At 40.1% G+C, this 21,169-nt stretch overlaps 1 protein-coding gene and 1 long non-coding RNA gene across 6 annotated transcripts in view; both read left to right on the top strand.

Annotated features, from left to right (window-relative positions):
* Window positions 1-5,815: 5,815 nt before the first annotated feature.
* LOC109094131 lies at window positions 5,816-13,022 on the top strand. Its single transcript, XR_006154522.1, has 5 exons — window positions 5,816-7,978; window positions 8,109-8,344; window positions 11,227-11,359; window positions 11,456-11,650; window positions 12,752-13,022. It is a non-coding gene; the product is annotated as an uncharacterized LOC109094131 (long non-coding RNA).
* A 2,000-nt stretch (window positions 13,023-15,022) lies between these two features.
* Window positions 15,023-21,169, top strand: part of atp2b1a (ATPase plasma membrane Ca2+ transporting 1a) — a 32,267-nt gene continuing 26,120 nt past the window's right edge. For 3 of the 5 annotated variants that reach the window (XM_042722779.1, XM_042722776.1, XM_042722780.1), the window contains exon 1: window positions 15,023-15,167. The gene's annotated coding sequence lies outside the window, so the exon portion shown is untranslated. Of the gene's footprint in view, window positions 15,168-15,810; window positions 16,124-21,169 lie in introns of those variants that run through there. The other 2 variants (XM_042722777.1, XM_042722778.1) reach the window with 2 other exon arrangements.

Here is a 21,169-nt window from a genome sequence, read left to right as displayed (position 1 = left end):
TTTTTTTTCTTAATCCATACACTGAACAGAAATATATATTAATTTCTGTTCCACAGATGAAATAAAGTCATACAAATTTAGAATGACATTACATTTAAAGAGATGAAAATTATGCAATCAATTAATAGCACAATTACATAATTTTAATTTTTGGTTGAACTATTCAGTAAAACGTGGTGCTAGAAACAAAAGTTAAAGTAATAGTTCACCCAAAAATGAAAATTTATTCACCCTCAGGCCATCCAAGATCATCATCGTAACAGATTTAGAGAAATTTAGCATTACACCAATGGATCCTGTGTGTGCAGTGAATGGGTGCCATCAGAATGAGAGTTTAAACAGCTAATAAAAAATCACAATAATATACAAGTAATCCACACAACTCCAGTCTACTGATTAGTGTTTTGTGGCTAAATAAATCCAAGACATTTTTAATATGACACTGACTAATATATGAGAAAGTACAAATGGACTCTCATTTAATATGTCATTTGGTCTTTACTAGGAATGCCACAGTTCTCAATATAATATTAAACCATTCGGTATTACATCCATGGTTCAATATGCACTTTTTTATATGAATACGTTTTTTGTTTAGTTTTTTTGGTTTTGCGTTGCAATAATTGATTTTGTATTTTCTGTTATTTCATTCTGTTTTTTTTTTGTTTGGTCTTTGGTCTTTGATGATTAGATGAGTAACTGTTTATAACGTGCATTGAAAAATGCTTCATGCCAAAAAATCTTCCCTTGTAATGATGTTCAAACCTGATGTCCAATAAAAGTGAACATATAACACGTTTTTACTCCACAATATCAGTCGAATGTTTGAAATAACTTCCTTTTGTGATCTGATGCACCTTCTTTTACTGTAAAATGTTGATTACTGGATGCCTCTTCGGCCATATTAGGGATTTCCTGGAACGTTATGAGTTCTATTACTTATGTGATGCATATGTGGAGTTCTCTTTCAGTCAGTCACTCTCGACGTCACGCCGGTGACCGACGAATTGGGATATCGCTTCGATAGACGAATCTACTTTGAGTGTAAACTAAACGAGCCAATGCACATTGGCATGCAATTATTGCATCCAGCTGCTGCTGATCACAGCGTGAGTATAATAAGGCAGCAGGTGCAATGCATACCAGCTTTTCGCTTCGGAGGCGAGCGTTAGTATCGTTCTGCTCAACTGTGTCTGCTGTGAACTACGAGTTCAGCACAATCTCGGAAGCTTTGTGTGTTGGGGAGATGGTGCTTCAGCGGTGGTCATTCCCGAGTTGAGTGGGTTGCACACATCAGGCTGCACTACCTCCTGTCATGTTGCAAGCGGCCAATTCCCCTGTTTGCCTCAGCACTAAAAGAGCATTTCCTAAAGAGCAAATTTCTCTAAAAGAGCTTCACAGGTGCGTCTTTGTAAAGACGACCTCTCTAAATAAGGATGCCATTTGGCTTTTTCTGGGTGCGGTCGTTACCTGAGGTGATGGTTACGATTGCTGCATCACGTGTCTGGGGCAAAATGCTGAGGTGGCCTTCGGAGTCTTCACGGGTGGCCGAGGTGGCCTTCGTGGATGAGTCATGTTCCCACTGCGGGAAAATGACCATTTCGGAGCTGCGAACCAGGCTCCACTAACATCAGAGGGGTGTTCTGGTGGCCGACAGACGAGAACCACTTCCAGCAGTAGCGTGGGTGGTTTGAGGATTACAGTGGTGGCAAACCCCGCAGGGAACCAACCCTCTAGGGACCATCATTCCTCTTGCACCTCCGATCCAGTGGAGCAACCCACGGAACGCGCTGGGCCCTCTTCAAAGTGCGTACCAGCAGTATCCAGTGGGCCTCCCCCGATCAGATGTCACCACGAGTTCCCTGGGTCGTGCGATGTCCAGACTTGTGGTCCAGGAGCGCCACAAAGATCAGTTCCTTAATGCCACTGTCTCCCAGACCGGCCTCTTCAGCGACGTGGTCGAGAACCTGGCCCAGCAGTTCTTGGTTGCACGGGAGCAGACTTAGGTGGTCCAACCTTCTGCACGGTGGGCAGCTGCTGCCATCACCTGTCTGCCGGCCGCAACACCCCAGCCCCCGCTACCGCGTCACATCCTGGTTGCACGGGAGCAGGCTGAGGTGTTCAGAAATTGGCTCCACAGAGCTGGTAGTAGGCAAGCCGCCCCACACATCCTGATCCCCGTCAAACCTGGCGGTGAGTGGAAGCGCAAGAGGACCCAGGACGGCAACCTGGGCAAGCCGTTTTCTCTATCTCTGGGTCCCAGGAGGGCACGGAGAGTTGCGGACGGCCAAGGACCGGACCTCACTCATCCTCCTCTTTCACCAGATGGCAGCAGTGGGCGGTTCTACTCACGCACCCTCTGCCAACCTGTGGAACCAGGTGATCCTTGCACCCCACACTCACACCCCTCTCTGGCTCGCTCACAAGCCGCCCGAGTTGGGTCCCTGTGTTCCACCTCGCTGCCCCACTGCGAGTACGGCTGTGGTTCCACTGGTCCTGCTTGTACGGTTTCTAAGCGCCTGGTCAGCGCTACCCAGCCCATCTTGCTGGCTTCTGTGGACCATCAGCCTCGGCTATGCGATTCAGTTTGCCTGGCGTCCCCCCAAGTTAAGCGGTATCCACTTCACTACAGTGAAAGCATCCGATGACCCTGTTCTGCGGGTAGAGATCGCAGTCCTACTGGCGAAGGATGCGATAGAGCCGGTCCCTCCAGCTGATATGAGGTCGGGGTTTTACAGCACTTACTTCATTGTACCCAAGAAAGGCGGTGGGTTCTGGGCAATCTTGGATCTGCGAGTTTTGAACCGGGCCCTTCATCGGCTACCTTTCAAGATGTTGAAGCAGAGAAGCATCTTCGGGTGCATCTGTCCCCGAGATTGGTTTGCAGCGATCGACCTGAAGGACGCGTACTCGATCCTTCCGCGCCACAGACCATTTCTGCGGTTTTCATTCGAAGGACGGGCATATCAGTACAAGGTCCTGCCCTTTGGGCTGTCCCTGTCTCCCCGCATCATGCAAGTCGCAGAGGCGGCTCTTGCTCCCCTCAGAGAGCAGGATGTTCGCATCCTCAACTATCTAGACAGTTGGCTTATACTAGCATGGTCTCGGGACCTGGTGCTCTGGCACCTCAGCCTATTGGGCCTTCAGGTCAACGGGGAAAAGAGCAAACTCTCCCTGACGCAGAGGATCTCTTTTTTTTCTGTATGGAGTTGGATTCGGTCTAACAGACGGCACGCCTCACAGAGAACGTGCGCAGTCAGTGCTAGCCTGCTTGAATATGTTCAAGGGCAGGACAGCGGTCCCACTGAAACTTTTTTAGAGGCTCCTGTGGCAAATGGCGGCCGCCTCAGCAGCACATACACCACTCGGCCTGTTACATATAAGACCGCTCCAGCACTGGCTTTATGGCCAAGTCCTGAGGTGGGCATGGAAACGCGATACTCACCGGGTCCAAGTTACACCGGCCTGTCGCCAAACCCTTACCCCATGGTCAGATCTTGCATTCCTCCGGGCAGGGGTGCCCGTAGAGCAGATCTCCAGGCATGCTGTGGTTCACACGGATGCCTCCACCACCGGCTGGGGGGCCACGTACAACAGGCATGCAGTCTCAGGGGTTTGGACGGGCCCGCAACTGCATTGGTACATCAATTGCCTAGAGTTGTTAGCAGTGCACCTTGCCTTGAACCGTCTCAAAGGTCGCTTACGAGGCAAGCACATGCTGGTCCAAACGGACAACACAGCGACCATTGCGTACATCAACCAACAAGGTGGTCTGAGCTCCCGTCGCATGTCGCAACTCACCTGCCGCAACTCGCCTGCCACCTCCTCCTTTGGAGTCAGAAGGTTCTGAGGTCACTTCGTGCTGTTCACATTCCGGGCCTGCTCAGCCTGCTCGAGCAATGCTCCCAGGAGAATGGCGACTCCATCCCCCGATGGTCCAGCTGATTTGGAGACAGTTCAGAGCCGCTCAGGTAGACCTGTTTGCTTCTCCAGAGACCTCTCACTTCCAGTTGTTCTACTCCCTGACCGGACGATATATGTGTATTTGCCTCCGAAAATCCTTCGGGAAGGATGGGGCTTCTGCAGCGTCCCTGTTCCAAGCGGAACGGGTACGTTTTCGGATTGTTTTTGTGTATTTGCTATTTGTGTAGTGCTTTGACAGTGGTGAGTGTAACTACTTGTTCGGAGCCTCGGCCTACACCAAATAGGGGCACAGGCAGCTCGCGTAGGGCACTGGGAGGGGCAGCACCCATGGCGCTTTGGTAGGGATCCCAGTTCGTCGGTCACCAATGTGACGTCGAGAGTGACCGACTCGGTTACGTATGGTAACCCTCGTTCCCTGAAGGAGGGAATGGAGACGTCACGTCCCGTCGCCACGGTTGCTTTATCACCGCTGAGCTGCCAGGTCACCGGCTTGGCTCCTCAGCGAAACCTGGTATGCATTGCACCTGCTGTCTTATTATACTCACACTGTGATCAGCGGCAGCTGGATGCAATAGCTGCATGCCAATGTGCATTGGCTCGTTTAGTTTACACTCAAAGTAGATTGGTCTATCGAAGCGATATCCCAATTCGTCGGTCACCGACGTGACGTCTCCGTTTCCTTCTTCAGGGAACGAGGGTTACCATATGTAACTGAGACGTTTCTCTGCGAAGGGGCACCATTATGAATGTGCTCAATAATGGCCAATCCATCCTATTTTGGGTAAAAAATAAGAAAAATAATACTTCTCTCAAAAGAAATTTGAACTAGACATATGAAAATCCATGCTTTTCTCTAGTCGTTCAGAAGTGTACAGGAGTTTTTTTGTTGTTAATGTGTTTTAAAAAGCACATTTTAAATTGCAAAAAAAAAACCACTCTGATGTGCCAAGCCGTCAGAACCAAACTGTGTTAAAAAAAAAAAACGAGGTATGTATTGAACCATGGGCTAATGGTATTGTCGCATCCTTAGTCTTTACTGCAGGTTCATGTCTGTATGCTGCAGAACTGATCGTGCATGAGCTGCTTTAGACAAAGATGGCAGGTTTTAAATCATATGTTTCAGGGAGGCCCTGCGACATCTGTGGCAGAGATTGTCTTACTATAGGGAGATGAGAGGGTCTGTATTACTTACTGTTGGAGAAAGCGTAATGCTAACTTGGTTTTGGTGTAAATTGTTAGTGAATTAAATTGGATCATTTGTGTCATTGACAATCACATTACAGCCTTGACGTCTCTGTATTTGTTTTAGGGTTTATAGGAATGAATGAGAAGTGCAATAAGCTGAATCCCACCTGTCACAAAAAGTGAGGGATTTCTCTTTTAAAACAATTTTTTTTTTCATGGTAAACTATAAAAATAGTTAAATCGCCACAAAGTATTCATTTAGTTTCCTGTAAAACGCTGTTTTATCAGTTGAAGAGATTTCTGCCCATATTTAGCCCTTACTTCAAGCCGTTTCTTTAGGGAAAGCTCTGGGGAGTGTAGTTTTTGTCGTCTTTCCACAAAGTTTGACAGGCTGGAGGTTCTTGTTTGACAGGAGGATGTAAACGACTGTTGGATTCCAGCTGGTCTGCATCACACAGCCAGAGTTGGATTCGAGTTGGTTTGATTAAAAAGGCAGGTTGTCAACAGACCGGGCTCAGACCCTTGCGCCGTTTCTTTAGGGTTTAGTTTTTGTCGTCATCGCCATGACCAAGTTCTTGTTTGACAGGCAACGTTGGATTCCAGCGTCTGCATCACACACTACTGTTGGATTCCAGCTGGTCTGCATCACACAGCCAGATGATCAACAGACCGGGCTCAGACGCTGACATAGGGACCTAGTGTTAGTGATGGAAGAATGTGTCAGTTGGTGCGGTGGAGTACAGTTTTTCTTCATCATGTACATAGACGCTGCTACTGGGTTGAATGACCTGTTAACATCTGCTTCCAAAATATACAGTTTACCGCTAAGGCTAATTCACATCACTCAAATCTTTCCAGTGTAAAGATTTTTTTAACATGACCTTTTATTTTCACAACAACTAAAATAAGCTTAACTCTCTGTTCTGCGACTATTTATGAACGGAAATGCGGAAATGAAGTCTCAGGTATTTGCTTTTCAAAAAATGAAGCAGGTCCAAAAAGGCTGGTTTATTTCAAATTTGTTGCTTAATGGATATTAATGGAACTTTTAAATTGGCATAAATGGAACCATAGTATCTTTTTATTCTGATGTTAATCTAAAATCTTTTCTCCACATTCGCTGAAATGTGTTTAACCTGGTTTAGGGTTTGGCAGTGACTTTCCAAACAGGGATGTGATATTTTTCCTTCACTGCATGGAACAAAGAGTGGCCTGTCTCAATGCTTTTACACCTTCAGGGGGTTTAGGCTTATGAAACATCTGGCTACATAGTGGACCACATCTGGATACATAGATTTTATTTTATTTTATTTTATCAAAACATATTAGACATACAGGTTAGACATGAAATATATAAAAATTCTAGAAATTATACTGTTTTCTTGCACTTAAAATGTTTTATTTAAAAAAAGTTGAATCAAAAAGAAACCACCAGATTTAGCAACTTTATGACATAACTTTTTTGCCATGTACGAGTCAAAATGCCATGTAAAGGACAGTGATTTCTCTCTGCCTACATGCTGGCCATGCAAAACATAAGGGCATTTACAGCAAAACCAGTGTGGCAGGTTTACCAATCACCACTGGCAGCCTCCGTCTGGTTCGGGGCCATCAGGTTACCATAATGAAACTCCCAGTCCCATTTTCCATGCCAAAAGATATGATGGCTTCCAACAATAACTAAACACTGCTAAAATGCTATAATTCTTAAATATATAGAACCTCAATCTGAGGATGAAAATACTCACCCACGCTCTGCATTTACTACACTTGAACGTTGTATACAAATAAAACAGAGAGTTCAAATGTATGTTAATGTATACAAAGCATATGTAAATAAAGTAACTGATACAAGGAAACAAAAGCAGAAATAGAAAAGCTAGCAAAAAGAGGGCATTTATAGTGGAAAAAATGAAACTGGTTACACAGCTAAGATTGGCCATGATTGTAGGCTAAATATATGAAGAAGAAAAAAAACTATATTGGCTAACATGAAAGTACCTTTTAATAAACATTATTAGGTTTATAACAGTCATTAGGTTTATTTATATCCACAGAGTCTGGGTAGCTCCACCCACCGTAAAATCTTAATGGTCTAAATGTATACTAAACGTTTTGATCTTCATCACAAGACATTATAATGGTCATCAAAATGTAAGAAGCTACAACAATATGCCTTTCGTTTCATGCTACCAAGATTCAAATCTGAATATCTGAGGAAGAATGAATTTCTTTTCCAAATATAGGCCATCGTTTTGCTCCACTAGTAGTCACTTCTCCTGTTCCAGTGGTCAGAGGTAGGAAAATTTCAGCGCTTAAAATGGTTGTGGTCTAGTTTCAGCGTTGCACCATTTTTCACTTCACTTTCCACTTTCTCCCTGCTCTGTTTATGGGTTAACCACACGTTCACTCATTCATTCAGCACAGCACAGATGCTGCTGTAGGCATCGTGCGGCCTGGGTGCATGTGAATTATATGGGTGCCAAAACACTGCAGTTAAGTAAGTCAGAGAATGCTAAAAATATATTGATTTCAATGGGAAGGTGTGCATCACGATGTTGAGATTCAGAAAGTTACACTCTCTCATAGAATTAAAACTTTTTCTGCAACACTCTAATAAAGCCGCAATCACATTTCCATGTATATGAAATTCAGTCTTTCCAATAGAAATCCATGCAAATGGGAAGTTCGCGCAAAGGTGAAAGATTTCCCTACACAGATTTTGTACCAGGTTCAAGTTGGTCACATAAATGGGCCTCATTGACGAAAGCTGAAATTTTACTGAAAATTGTGAACAAAATTGTGGACCAATGACATTTCAGAGTGGGTGTGGCTACCTGGCACAATGGTACAGAACTAGAAACCAAATGTATGTATAAATGTATGTACAGTATATGTATGTTTTCATCTAAAATCTGTATACATTGTCTAATTTAAGTGGATCTTACCCATTTTTATCATCTAACTCTGTCTCCTCCTCTCCTATATAATGCTCTTAGGTCAGGACCGTCACCTGTTACAGACGAGGGGGCATGTGCATGTGTGTTAGACTTACTGGACTTCAGGATGTGAAGGCCCACTGTATTACCCCGTTTCCTCTTCCTCTCTTCTCCCTTATGGCTCACATCAGGTATATAGTCCATGGGAAAAGGAAGAGAGTGAGACGAAAGGGCGCCAAGTTCCCATAAGAGCTGTTCCAATTCTCAACAATCCATAACCAGCTTTACCAGCTCAGGTCAGTCGAGGGTTTGCCTTATTTTTGTGAGTTTATTAACACTGGAGCAAATAATGGTCGATTGGTTACATGGTTTGAAGCCAGGCAGACACTTTGCTCTAATAAAACAAGGTGAAAATGACACATAAGTACATCAGTTGCAACCAATTTGGTAATTTGCCAACCTACAGGCTCTCCATTTTAGCAAAAGCACATGCCAAAAGGCTTTAATATCAGTATATGATAGTAACTCTTTAATAAATGCACTATTTGGCACAGGTTTGTTGATTTAGAGACAATGCAGTCAGGGGGGCCGGTCACAAAGAAAGTGTTTTTGTATTCCAATGCTCTGCTTTTCCATTGTTTTCTATATAAATTTGCATTGGATGGACATCTTTGATAGTTACGCTCATGTCTTTCGGAGTGTTTCGCACATGAAACAACTTTTTATTCCATTCCGATGCCCACTTCTTGCATTTTTAACAGCAAGAAATGCATTCTGCGTGAAAGACTTTTGAAAGGAATGCTCTGGGTTCAGAAGGTAAGGTAAATTGATGTCATTTGTGGCATAATAGTACCACAAAAAATATTTTGATCTTTATTCTACGCAAAATCTGGATTACAGCAAGGCACTTACAATGGAAGTGAATGGGACCAATCCAAAAAATATGGCAAAACTCACAGTTTACATAAAAGATGAACATAATTTGACTTTTTTAAAACTCAATCATGCTAACAGGTGTATTGTTATAACATGATCTTAGTGTAAAAAAGTCAGTTACTAAACTTTTCTTTCTAAAATTACATCTTCCACAAAATTAGACCTCATTTACCTGTTGCAAGTGCCTCGCTGTAACCTTGATTTTGCCTCTTTTTAATGAAAACATGGGATGAGTCGAAATTATTTTTTGAGCCACACATTCTGTCGACTAAGCTTGACTTGTACTGAACCCGGAATATTCCACCCTCACTGTAAGTGTCCATGGTGGTTCATTGACCTTCTTGAAGAGGCCTTCTGCTTCCATTACACAACATACACAAACACACTCAAACATTGAGTGTAAATATGTCAGATCTTTACATGGAAATGGTTTGGTTTGGAATTGGAGGATGTTGGGGTGGGAGAGGCATTTCTGTAGCCCTCGGAGTGAGGGATGTCCTTTTACACATATGCACATACACACTGGGCACTTGAAGTGAATTATTGTTCGCAAGTGGAAACTTGGCCCCCCGGCCCGGCTGCCGGTCCAGTGCTGACTAAGAGCGCTGTCTGTGTTTTTGTGCCCCCCCCCCCCCCTCTCCACACACACACACACACACACACACACACACACACACACACACACACACTGTACAGCTGCAGTCTTTCTCCACTGGGCCATTCACCTCTGAGCTCCTGCTGTAAATTCCACTGGAAACTGGAAACACAAACATGCCCCTGCCCAAAGCGGACTAACATCTTTCTTGCGGTCTTATTTTTGAATGTTATACTTTACCATATCCCATAACCCCGCCCTGGCTGCCGTTATTCTCATTGACGCATCATCAGACTACGTTATGTGTGTTTTGCGGGATGCACTTTGTGCAAACATTATTTCTATCCTCTCATGGAAAATAAGCCAGGACTGTCTGTCAATGAGGGGAGTTTATTGTTGACTTAATTAAGGAGTCTTACACCACACAAACCCCATATTCACCCCCATGTAGTATTTCTGAGAAGAGACAATTATTGTAATTACAGCTGTCTGATGACATGTTTGGTATAATGAATGTTTCTCATTAAGTTTCTCTAACCCCAAACAACCTGCCCCAATAGAAACCCATGCCTGTTTCGCATACAGCAGCAGTAGCAGCGTCTGATAGCGGGAACCCCATGTTTATAGGATTTAGATCGTTTGAAATTATAATAACGTGTCTTGCCACTAAACCTTGCTTTAAGTTATATGTCTTCTGGTATTTTATTATACAGCGGCCCCGGAAAGTGTTTGGACGCTTATGAATTTCATTGCATTAGATAAATTGTCAAACAGAGTAGTTTTTTTTTTTATATATATACACAAAGAAATATAGCATAATCATTCTTTTTAAAGCAAATATGACTTAAAAGATTTGCAATATTTTAGTTACACAGTGAAACAGCAGGTACAGTTCAATATGCTTCCTTTATTCTATAAAGGCAGAATTTATTGGATCAAAATACAGAAAAAACTGTAATATTGTGAAATAATATTAAAATAAAAAATAATTCATCATTCATTTCTTTTTAAAAATATATTTTATATTTGTTGGTAAAGCTGAATTTTTTAGTATCATTACTCCAGTCTTTAGTGTCAGATGATCCTTCAGACATCATTCTAATATGATGATTTGATGCTCAAAAACATTTATTATTATTATCAAAGTTGGAATCTGTGATACATTTAACCCTTTTTTTTATAAAAAATAAGTTGAAAAGAACAACCTTTTTCAATAGCCGTCTTTTGTAACATTATGCATATATCTTTACTGTCACTTTTAATCAGTTTAATGTTTCCTTGCAGTATACAGTATTCATTTTCATAACTTTCCTGTGTCAAACATTAGTGGAACATGTTCCCACTTCATTTGAAGGAAATTTTCTGAACTAAATATCACATTGAGACACATGGTTAAAAGTGGCAGCAAAATGGCTCAGAAAAGTGAAGTTACAGTAGTTCTGAGAGAGAAGCTCTAAAGTTGTTTATTTGAATATGTCATTATGTTTGATATTTTATTATCTACGCAACAAAATGTATATATTTCAAGTTTGGCCTAAGCATCCACAAACCTTTTGAGGCCACTGTATGTATATTATTGTAATGCTAAATATAGTCAGACTTCTGTCTTTTCTCTCTGCTTTCTCTGTGTTTTTTGTGTCCCATCAGAATGAAGGAAGTTCTGTGCTGACATTGTGGAAAAAGCTGTAGTAAGAGCCAGATTGCTGGAGCAGGGAGATTGGTGACCAGAGGAAGTAATAATAGCATGTGTCCTGACTGATAGGGTACTGGACCCTCTTGTGTAAGTCTGTTAATGAGCCATTTCCACTGTCCTCTTCTTCCACATTGATTTGAGTCAGCTGACATTCCATGACAGCTCTTTTGTCATCTTCTGCAGAGTTTCAACAGTGACGCTGTTAAGTCTCGTGACGGCTTCCTTGCCTGCCCTGAGGAATTTTTCCTGTCAAAGAAGTATTTTTGACCCAAGAATGCTTTGTTGTTCACTCTGAACAGCTTGTTAAGCAAACATTCTTATCTCAGATCTCGATGAGAATCCAAGACCGCCACCAACTTCCCTCTTCTGACATCACAAGTATGTGTGGCATTATGTCCAGCAAGGTCATACATTAGTATTCATGTGATAATTTATATAAATATATTTTTATTTTATTTTATTATATTTCTAAATAATGATTTTTTTATAATGATTGCGAATTTTTTAAATAATTGTGTAGAATTAATTGCAATTGTTACATCTTTAAACAATGTAATACTTTAAAACTTTTTAATTAATTATATAATTTTATGTTCATTTACGCATTTAGCAGACATATATAGAATATAGAATGGTATGTTTAATATTAACGTAATTAATTATATAATTATTACCTTTTAAACTGTAAATTAACTGTACATTTTCTTGTGGTTCTATGTTTATGGACAGTCCCATGTCCATTTTAAATATTAAATCATACCTTGAATTCCTAAACTTTGACACTGTGTCATCGTAGACAGTAAACGGTCACACATATACTGTATGTATCGGTATAAAATAATAAGTTTAAGAAGTAAAAAATGGTGGCTGCACTTGCGCATCCGTGCACTGCTGGGACATCTGCTCAAGGCCCAGGCATCACTGTGTGCCGCCAATGGGAGAGGCTCCAAATAAAAATCTCAGAAGTGGAAACTGGAACAAATAAAAATAAGATTCATGTCCTCTCCACTTCAGAGGTTTTGGAAGCCTGGAAGGAAACTTGTTTGTCAGCCTCTTGTGGCTTAGCAAGGGCTACATGTTACTTTTAGATGAAAATATGGTGCAAACCAAAGTGGTCCGGCCTAATAGATTACTCCAGAGATTCAGCAAACATATGCATCACATGCTCCACATTTACAAGCTGCTTGCACTAAAGCTGAGCAATCAATGCACTCGCTGACACCTCCCCTCCCCACACTATCTGATTGAACATTAGCAAACCTTTGAGCCTTGCTTAACGCAGGTTAAAATGACATGGTCTTAAAAAGTTGAAGTTTTGCTGTATATCAAAACCCACTGCTCAGTGAAGACAGTCTTGTGCAGCGATGTCCTTCTTGTTAATGATAAAACTCATTAGGTGAAAGGATCTTGTCAATAGCACCCAGCACAAACGCTGCTGCCTGTTTATCATCAACTCTGTCTTTGTTTTTTTTTTTCCAGCAGGTTGAGCAGAGGTCCTTGTGTGATAGTATAACCAGGAGATGTCTTGATCTTTGGGCTCCCAAATAATTATAGCTACTGGATAGTGAAGAGTCTCTGTCTATATAAAGGGTCAAAACACAAAGATGGTGAGAGCATGAATCTCATCATAGTGGAATAATCTTCAGCAGAATTCCTCAAAATCAGAAAACCTTGATGACACAGCACTCACTTGAATACCTGAATCATAACATCATAGCCATCTATACTAAGGCAAGTTCTACTATATTTAATTGATAAATGCATTAGTAGTAGTGTTAGTATTTTGGTTTTTTGGCATTTACGTATGTAATATTGTCATTTAATTGTAATTTACTACACACACACACACATTGGCATTTTGGTATTTTACATTTAGTCATTTAAATTTAATTTAGTACATTTATTTATATATATATATATAACATATACATGTATATATGTATATATATATATATATATATATATATATATATATATATATATATATATATATATATACATATATATATATACATATACATATATGTATATGTGTATATATATATATATACATATATATGTATATACATATATATATATATATATATATATATATATATATATATATATATATATATATATATATATATGCTGACACATATATATATATATATACATATATATATATACATATATATGTATATATATATATGTATATATATATATATATATATATATATATATATATATATATATATATATATATATATATATATATATATATATATATATGTATATGTATATATATGTATATGTGTATATGTGTGTGTGTCTGTGAGATATGTGTTTGTCACTTTGAATACACCCCCAAATGAATGCCTGTAAACGTCAGTAGAAAAGTATCAAAAGAATGAACAGAATGAAGATTGTGATGTGGCTTCTTCTGAGGCCTTCATGGGGAAACCCACAATACAGTTCCACTTTTGGCATCATCTTTCAAGTGCACCACTGTCAACAAATAACAACAATGGTTACCATGTCAAAAATGAAGCTGTGAAGAGAGAAACCACAAGTACTAGGGGACTTCTCAGCAAATCTTAAATGTCACGTGCGAGAAAACCAGTTTTCTGGTAACATTGTGTCTTTATGAATAATTGGTTTCAATATCATTTCCAGTAGACATGTTTGAAGAACTTGTTTGCTAATTTTGGTGTATGTTTTTCTTGTCTATAGCCTGAATCCTTTCACATTTAATAGTCAGAGCATTCACATGTATTGTAGTCAGATTAGAGTGCTATTTAAAAATGAAGTATCTTATAATCAGTACTATTTCATTACATTTGTAATAGGTTAGATTAGTCTGTTACAATGCAAGACTTGCAGCACTCCACCTCAGGAACAGGATATGCCATCTATATCATGATTAAAGGAAGCTGTGGTGTCTCATGCAAAATGATAAATACCACAGAAACATGTAAAACATTTTTAGGCATCAAATCTTTAAAATACATTTTTTGTTCCCTAACTAAGGATATTCATTCGCCTCTGTTAGTACAGGTAGTCCCTGACATGAGGACTTGGCATATAACAAAGGTTCACAAAACGAAATGCTCCGGGCTTGTACTACTGTATTTTTTAAAGGAAGATGCCAGACTGGCTGCTAAACTAAGTGCTTCAGTGGACACAAGTTTGATTGAAATGCATTGAGAAAAATACCGGTGATGCAAGTTCACTCCATTAGCTTGAGAAAGAAAGAACAGAGGATTGCACAATATTTTCCACAATCTGTCTGGTTATCTATTTCAAAGAAGGAATGAGCCTCAACCTGATTCAAATAACCAATAGTAACATGTTAACCAGCTGACAAATGTTTAATTCATATTCTTGGGAAAGCGCTGCAGAATGCAGTAATCCGGTTCAGATCAGAGATCGTTCTCGGTTTCTACACACTGCGAATCAAACACAACGCCAGAATCGACGAGAGAACGGGCGACGTCATGGAAAAAGTGACGTCAGGTTTAATTAGCCGCCGGGGAAGACTCGTCTGTGGCTGTGGGCGGGGCGTACAACGCCGGCTCGCGCCGAAGCGTGTCAATTAATAAAGTTAAAATAAACCACGACGCCGAACAAATCATTTTACACACAACCGCGCTCAGAAACATCTTTATAAATTATGTTAATGCGCGCGGACGCTGGGCAGAGGGTGCGCCTAGCGTGATTGACATCTCGTCTCAGCCAATGAGGATCCTCCTGCATGTCAACGGCCCTCCTCCTGACGCGCGTCACATGTCTCGAGCGACGCGCGGCTGTGGGAGGGATTTCTCTGCAGATTGGAAGAGCTAGATAGACGGCAGAGTGAGTCTGAGGGAGACCGAGGGAGTGAGGGGGATCTGTGAGGCACCGTTCGGTGAGCATTGTGAGTGTAATTTCTCCATTTTTTCGCATGCGTGCTCGTGTTACTGCCGCGTTTCAAATGCACCGATTTTATGCTTCCTCTCCGCTGATTGTCTATATTCACCGCGCTGACCGTTAGCTTGCGTTATTATCAGCTAGCCAAATTGGCTAGGCAACTCCTGCTAGTTGGTAGCAGGCAGAGAAAGGGGCAAGAAGACAACCAGGCTGCTGTGCATTTTTAACCCACACCTGCCTATTGTCACTGCAGGGGAGGGGGGGTGTGTGGAAAATCAATGGGGTTTTAATGTATCGCGCCGTGTTGAGATGCAGGGATGATGTGTAGAGCACGCTGGAAAGTTGCTTTTGACTTATGAAGCTTGTGAAATGTGTGCGCGCGCCGCGTTTCTACATCTACGATCACGCGACAGTGAATATTTTAGAAATACTACTAATAAAATAACATTATTTTATAATAAACCAATGATTTAATAAAATAATAAATATGCGTTGGAGGTTAAACGTCATTTAAAATATATAAAAGGAGCATTTTCTGTGTGTGGTGTTTGACATGTTATTCTAGACAGGGTGACCCTAATGTTATTTTAACGGCCGTCAGTTTTTTGAAAGCCGCTGAATAAAAGGCTCGCGCTGTGACTGTTACAGATCCGTTGACTGTCATTCGTTTGGTCTTCGCGATAAAAGCGTTAGCTCCAGTGAAACTAACCCAGTGTCTTTATGATTTTCTCGGACTCGAAGAGACCGTTTATTATCTTACATGAACGTTTTGGCGTTTATTGACAGTTCGCTCTTATGAAATGCTGTCAAACGAGCTTGTTCCGCTAAGCGACCGTCTCTGTCAGTTTAACTGTCGGTGACTTGTGACATTAGCTGGGTAATGTTAAGTTATTTTTAGGGTTTTACCTAAAAATGAGTGTTTGAGTCGCCTTGGAAAGTTGGAGACCGCTTCAGTCGGATCAGGTAAGATGTTGATCTGGTGTCATTATCAAGACTAAACAGTAACGTTACACCCTTTTTTGACATGTTTATTTAAGTTGAGACCGCTAACGTTAGCAGGCTAAAGCCAAATGTGAGGACGCTTCAGCTGTCAACTTGCGTTTCTAACCATTACCTGCTTGTTCACTTATCGCATTGCGATGCGTATTTTACAACGACTTTTGTCATCGTTTACTCACCACTGTTGTTCCAAACCCGCGTGACTTTCTTGCTAAGAGATGTTAGTCAGAGTGACAGCCGCAACCGCCATTCACTTTAACTGTACGTTACTGACTGCCCTGCGTAACGTCGATATTTTGCGTAGAAAGTAAGGTGTGTAACAACATTAGGGTGATTAAATGATTTTATTTAATTCTGGGTGAACTGTCTCTTTAAGCTTGTCGCGTTCGTGTCAACAGTTGTAGTGTACGGTCCTAATTCCTCCTGTCATGTGTGACTCGGCGTGGGGACTGGAACAAGCGCTGTGCGACTCGTCAAATCTGCTAGCATCGTATTTGAAGGAGCAGATGTGCAAAACACAATGTACCCAGCCTAATCGGCTGACTTATTTTATCTACTGTCTGCCTAATGTGTTGAGATTGAATATGGCACCTAGAATTTCTAGATAGACCCCGGTGTGCGTTTAAATAGCGTGTCAGGTCTGTTGCTCCTTGGCGTACATCATTCGCTGCTCTGTTGCTTCTTTTGCCTTAGCTTTTATAGCTCCTGATAATACCTCGCTGTATGACAGCAATGCTGTATTTGACCTTGACTCTGCAGTGTATATTCAGCTTTATTTAAATCAATTCGTAAGGGTGTATTTGTAAGTGCACTTTTTTTTATCTTCACAGAATGCTTTAGATGTACACTGACCTTTGACAGGTGTAGCCTCAGGGGGTTTATTGAGATTTAAATGTGTTTGTGAGGAACATATGTTGTCATTGCAAAAACAATTCCTGAGAAAATTTCTCCAAGACAAATTTGGAGTAAATACCATGTGTTTTGTTGCAATACAGTACATCATTGTAACTGCTGAGGGTCAAACTGTCTGTTAAAAGGGACAAGTGTTTTCTTATTGCAGGATGGAAATGTGATTTTACTTAAGTAAATTTTTTTTTAATGATTTACCCCAACAATAAATAAACTAACCTTTGACACAAGTGAGCATCAGAGGCCTTTGGACTGTTATACGCACAGGCATGGCCTAGTTGTATATCTGTTGAATTAATAAAAAATTTTGACCTAGATATTAGTATGCAATAAAATATTGAGTTTTCTTGAGCTTTATAGTAGAATTGTTATTTAAAGGCACTGTGAGAAGAAGCTTGCATTCAAATGATGATTGCGATTAGTCTTGTCATGCTTAGAATTTAGTAGCCTATATATTATTTTAGTGTTATATATTATATATCCCATGTTATTTTAGTATCATTGAGATTGAGATGTTTTTATTAATATTTTGAATTTGGCTAGTTTTTATATTTTTCATTTAAATTTTAATTTTGTTGAGTTTTTCGGGGGTTTTTTTATTTAAAAATTTGAATGATATTTATTTCCTTAGTTATTTTGATACAAGAAGTTAAACTAAATGACAAATTAGAAATTTAAATAATTAAATTAAGGTTTATATTTAATTTTATTTCAGTTAATAGTTTTTTATGGTTTTAGTTTTAGTTAACTATCCTGACCCTATATTAATATAATTTAATATAATGCAAAATAATGCATTATTATTTTGTAAGATGCATTTGCACATGTGAGATTTTGTGCTGGTCTTTAGCATATGTTTTGTTTAAATTTTACACCGTGAAAAAACAAATTATTTAATTAAGGACAATATCTGTCCCTCCAGTAATGTTTTAACTATGGTTTGGTCAAACAAAGTGTACATGCTTTGGTACAGTGCATGTAGTACAGGCTGTAAGGTTATATTATTTTAATTAAGTAAATGTGAATGTTTTCCATGCCGACTGGAATGGAAAGATGGTAACTTAGCCCCTCTCTCTAGTATTGTTTATGTAAGAGGGCACTGCTTTGGTCTCACATTAATCTGAGGTGACATTCAACCCCTCATAAGCTATTATAAACAACTAAAAATAGAGTGCTTTGCTATTAAGTACATTTGAATAATGTTGTAATTTAATTACTGTATAGCATCATGCTTTTATGCCTTAATCAGTCGTCGATGAAAGAGATAAAATAGGTATCTTAGGGGCAAATGTATTTTCTGTTTGCAATCTAAATGAGGTCTGTAAATAAGAACAGTGTACACATAGTTATTTTCTCTGACCTCAAATGACTGGGGTAAATTACCACCTCCAAGTAGATGAAGGATTGCTGTTCAGGCTCTGTTCTCATTAAAATTCTATTTGCAATCAGATTTATTATTTGTTTTGATGCAATCCATTTGATGCTCTGTAAAAGCAGTGAAATCCTATTTCGCTGCAAAGGAATGTGTGAGCAGTACCATTTGACTGCGGCTTACAGGCGCTGTCTTTAAAAAGTGTGCATCTAAATATAAAACAGTTTGTGATTGGACAGAAACAGAACCTTTAGTCATGTCAGTCATGCACACATCCATTCACAAAGTGACATTCAATGAGTTAAGCAAATATAAATTCTGAAGCCTCATCGTGCCCATTATCCCATCACGTGTAATGGTTCGAGTCATCCCTGATTTACTGTGCAGTGTCAGACATGGAGGCAGGGGTCGGAGCAAATGGCTGGCTTTTGTGCTGTGAATGGCAACCATAACAATCAAATTAAAGGTTCCCGTTTTTGAAAATCACTTCTTTAGATATGCTGTTTTAGGTCCTGGTGAGAACATGAAAGCATTGAGCTTTTAAGTACGTAGCTGTTTGAATGTAATACTGTTCCCACTGTGCTCATCTAACAAAGCAGAAGGAATAATTAGGGCCCTATGAAATCTGTTTTTTTCCCCAAGTTCTGTGTTTTTAGTTTTAACTTTTCTAAATTGCTTTGATTGTTTAATAAGTTTTTAATAACCAAAAAGTGTGTGTGTGTGTATATATATCTAATCAATTCAAGTGATAAAAAGTTGATAATTTTTTAAATGGAAACAATAAAATGTAAAATTTTTTGGATTCATATTTAAATAGCAGCCTTTTTGTCGGTTAATATTCACAGAGGCTGCGTCTGAAATTGTGTAAGTAATTAGCGACTGTTAAAAAAAGTATGTTCTATATATAGTTTGAATATGGTAGCATTAATTGAAATTTGAACCTACTATATTTGACATGTTGTCAGTGTCATGTGACCTACCAGCATCACTTCCATTCACAAATCCTTTCCTGTGGCCTCAAGGGATAATAAAGTGTCCATTGGATGCACAATTCAGAATCTCACTGGAAACAGTAGGCCATCCAGAGACCTTTTGCCTACTGTTTTATGAATATATGAATACCGTGAATTTGTACATAATACTACTATGTTTTTGCTTTACTATATAGTAGACTAGTATGCAATTTTGGATGCAGCAAGACACTAGTCCATGTCATGATTTGAGTGTACAGCTCTACTTTTCATTTACTCATCCAAAAATTCTGTGAAATTCGGTGTCATACCGTGAATTTCATTTTTATGACTGGATTCTGTGTTTTTTGCATCACAGAAATCAAAAGTTCCTAGGAATATGAGGTGTTATTTTTCAGCATGAAGGATACATGTTGTTTAATGGGCTTTTTTTGGAGGTGTCATTCAGGTTCTTCTTGAGGAGTTGTGCTTTGTATGGTTGAGTGGGCGGCTGGACGGCTGCTGTGAGTTGGCAGGATCAGTGTCTGAGGGTATAGTAGAAGTGCCCAGTCGGTGGTGTGAAGTGGCCTTAAGTGCACTGAGCCATGTAGCATGAGTAAGGCGGGGCGTCTCTGCATTGTACCCTCCACATAGAAATGGCCTGACCCATTTCAGCAACAGCCAGCGAGGGGGATGGGGAGTGGGCAGTCGGAGGCTGCTAAAAATACCCCATTACCAACAGCTCCGCTGCAGAGGGATCCCTTGAATCACTGTCCTTGACTAGCATGAAGTTGGCTTGTACAGTATAGGGTCTCCAATTGCCAACAAAGACCGAAAGGGTTTTTTCTTGAGGTTTTCTTGCAGCTGCACTTCTACTGCTTTCCAATGCATTGCATTCTGTCATAGAGGAGCTCTCAGACCACATGTGAACCTGCCTATTTATTCACAGGTGCTTATATAAATGTATAGTTTTTAGGGAGGATTGAATGGTGGCAAAATGCATGAAATTACACACTACGATAAATGCCTGCTTCTTTGTATGAAAGATCATATAAGTATATGATGTGATGCTTAAATTATTAGTCTGAAGGCAGGTGGGTGCAATCCACAGGCGCTGGTCCAAAACTGACCTCTAGCTTTGTATGGCAAGGGTTAACATTACTGTTGCTCAACCATACTGTGGAAGCTGTTAGTTTGAAGATCCAATCACAATGATTTTCCACTGTTGTGACATGTGACTAGCTCTGGAACCTGAAACTGTCACGGCACTGCAAAGATTGGGCACTTCCCTCATCGTGGTCGAGCAGTCACTCATAGATGATAACTTGGAGAAAATAAGCTCGACTGTGCAGGACAGAGGTTATCTTGCTTGAAACTTGCATGCATTCTGTTATTTACAGTCTCATCTCTTTCTGAACTGTCAAAATGAACCATGACAATAAAATGCGTACCACGGCTGCTTGAGATGACGGTCATTTCAGGATGTTCTGCTTTAAACCAGACACATTTTAGGACCATTTTTTTCTTCAAGAGGGAAGAGCACAGTTAGCTGCTGCAGTGTGAAGCTGTTGGGTGTTTCCCTTTTCACTTCCACTTTTAATAAAAGAGAAAACTGAGCTTGTTGACTTTGAAGTACTTGGGACATCATTAGCATTGGCAAATAAAGTCTTTTGTGGTATTTATTTTTGGTTGTGCAGGAAAATCTTTTTGTCGGAACTTCATAAAAAGGTAAATTCCAGAGTGTCTGCACCTGAGAGAGTAGTTTTAACTGAAGGTTTT

This window comes from Cyprinus carpio, chromosome B4, assembly GCF_018340385.1.
Source record: "Cyprinus carpio isolate SPL01 chromosome B4, ASM1834038v1, whole genome shotgun sequence".
Taxonomy (NCBI): domain Eukaryota; kingdom Metazoa; phylum Chordata; class Actinopteri; order Cypriniformes; family Cyprinidae; genus Cyprinus; species Cyprinus carpio.
The sequence above is the reverse complement of the archived record's forward strand: the minus strand, read 5'-3'. Positions and strand labels throughout refer to the sequence as shown.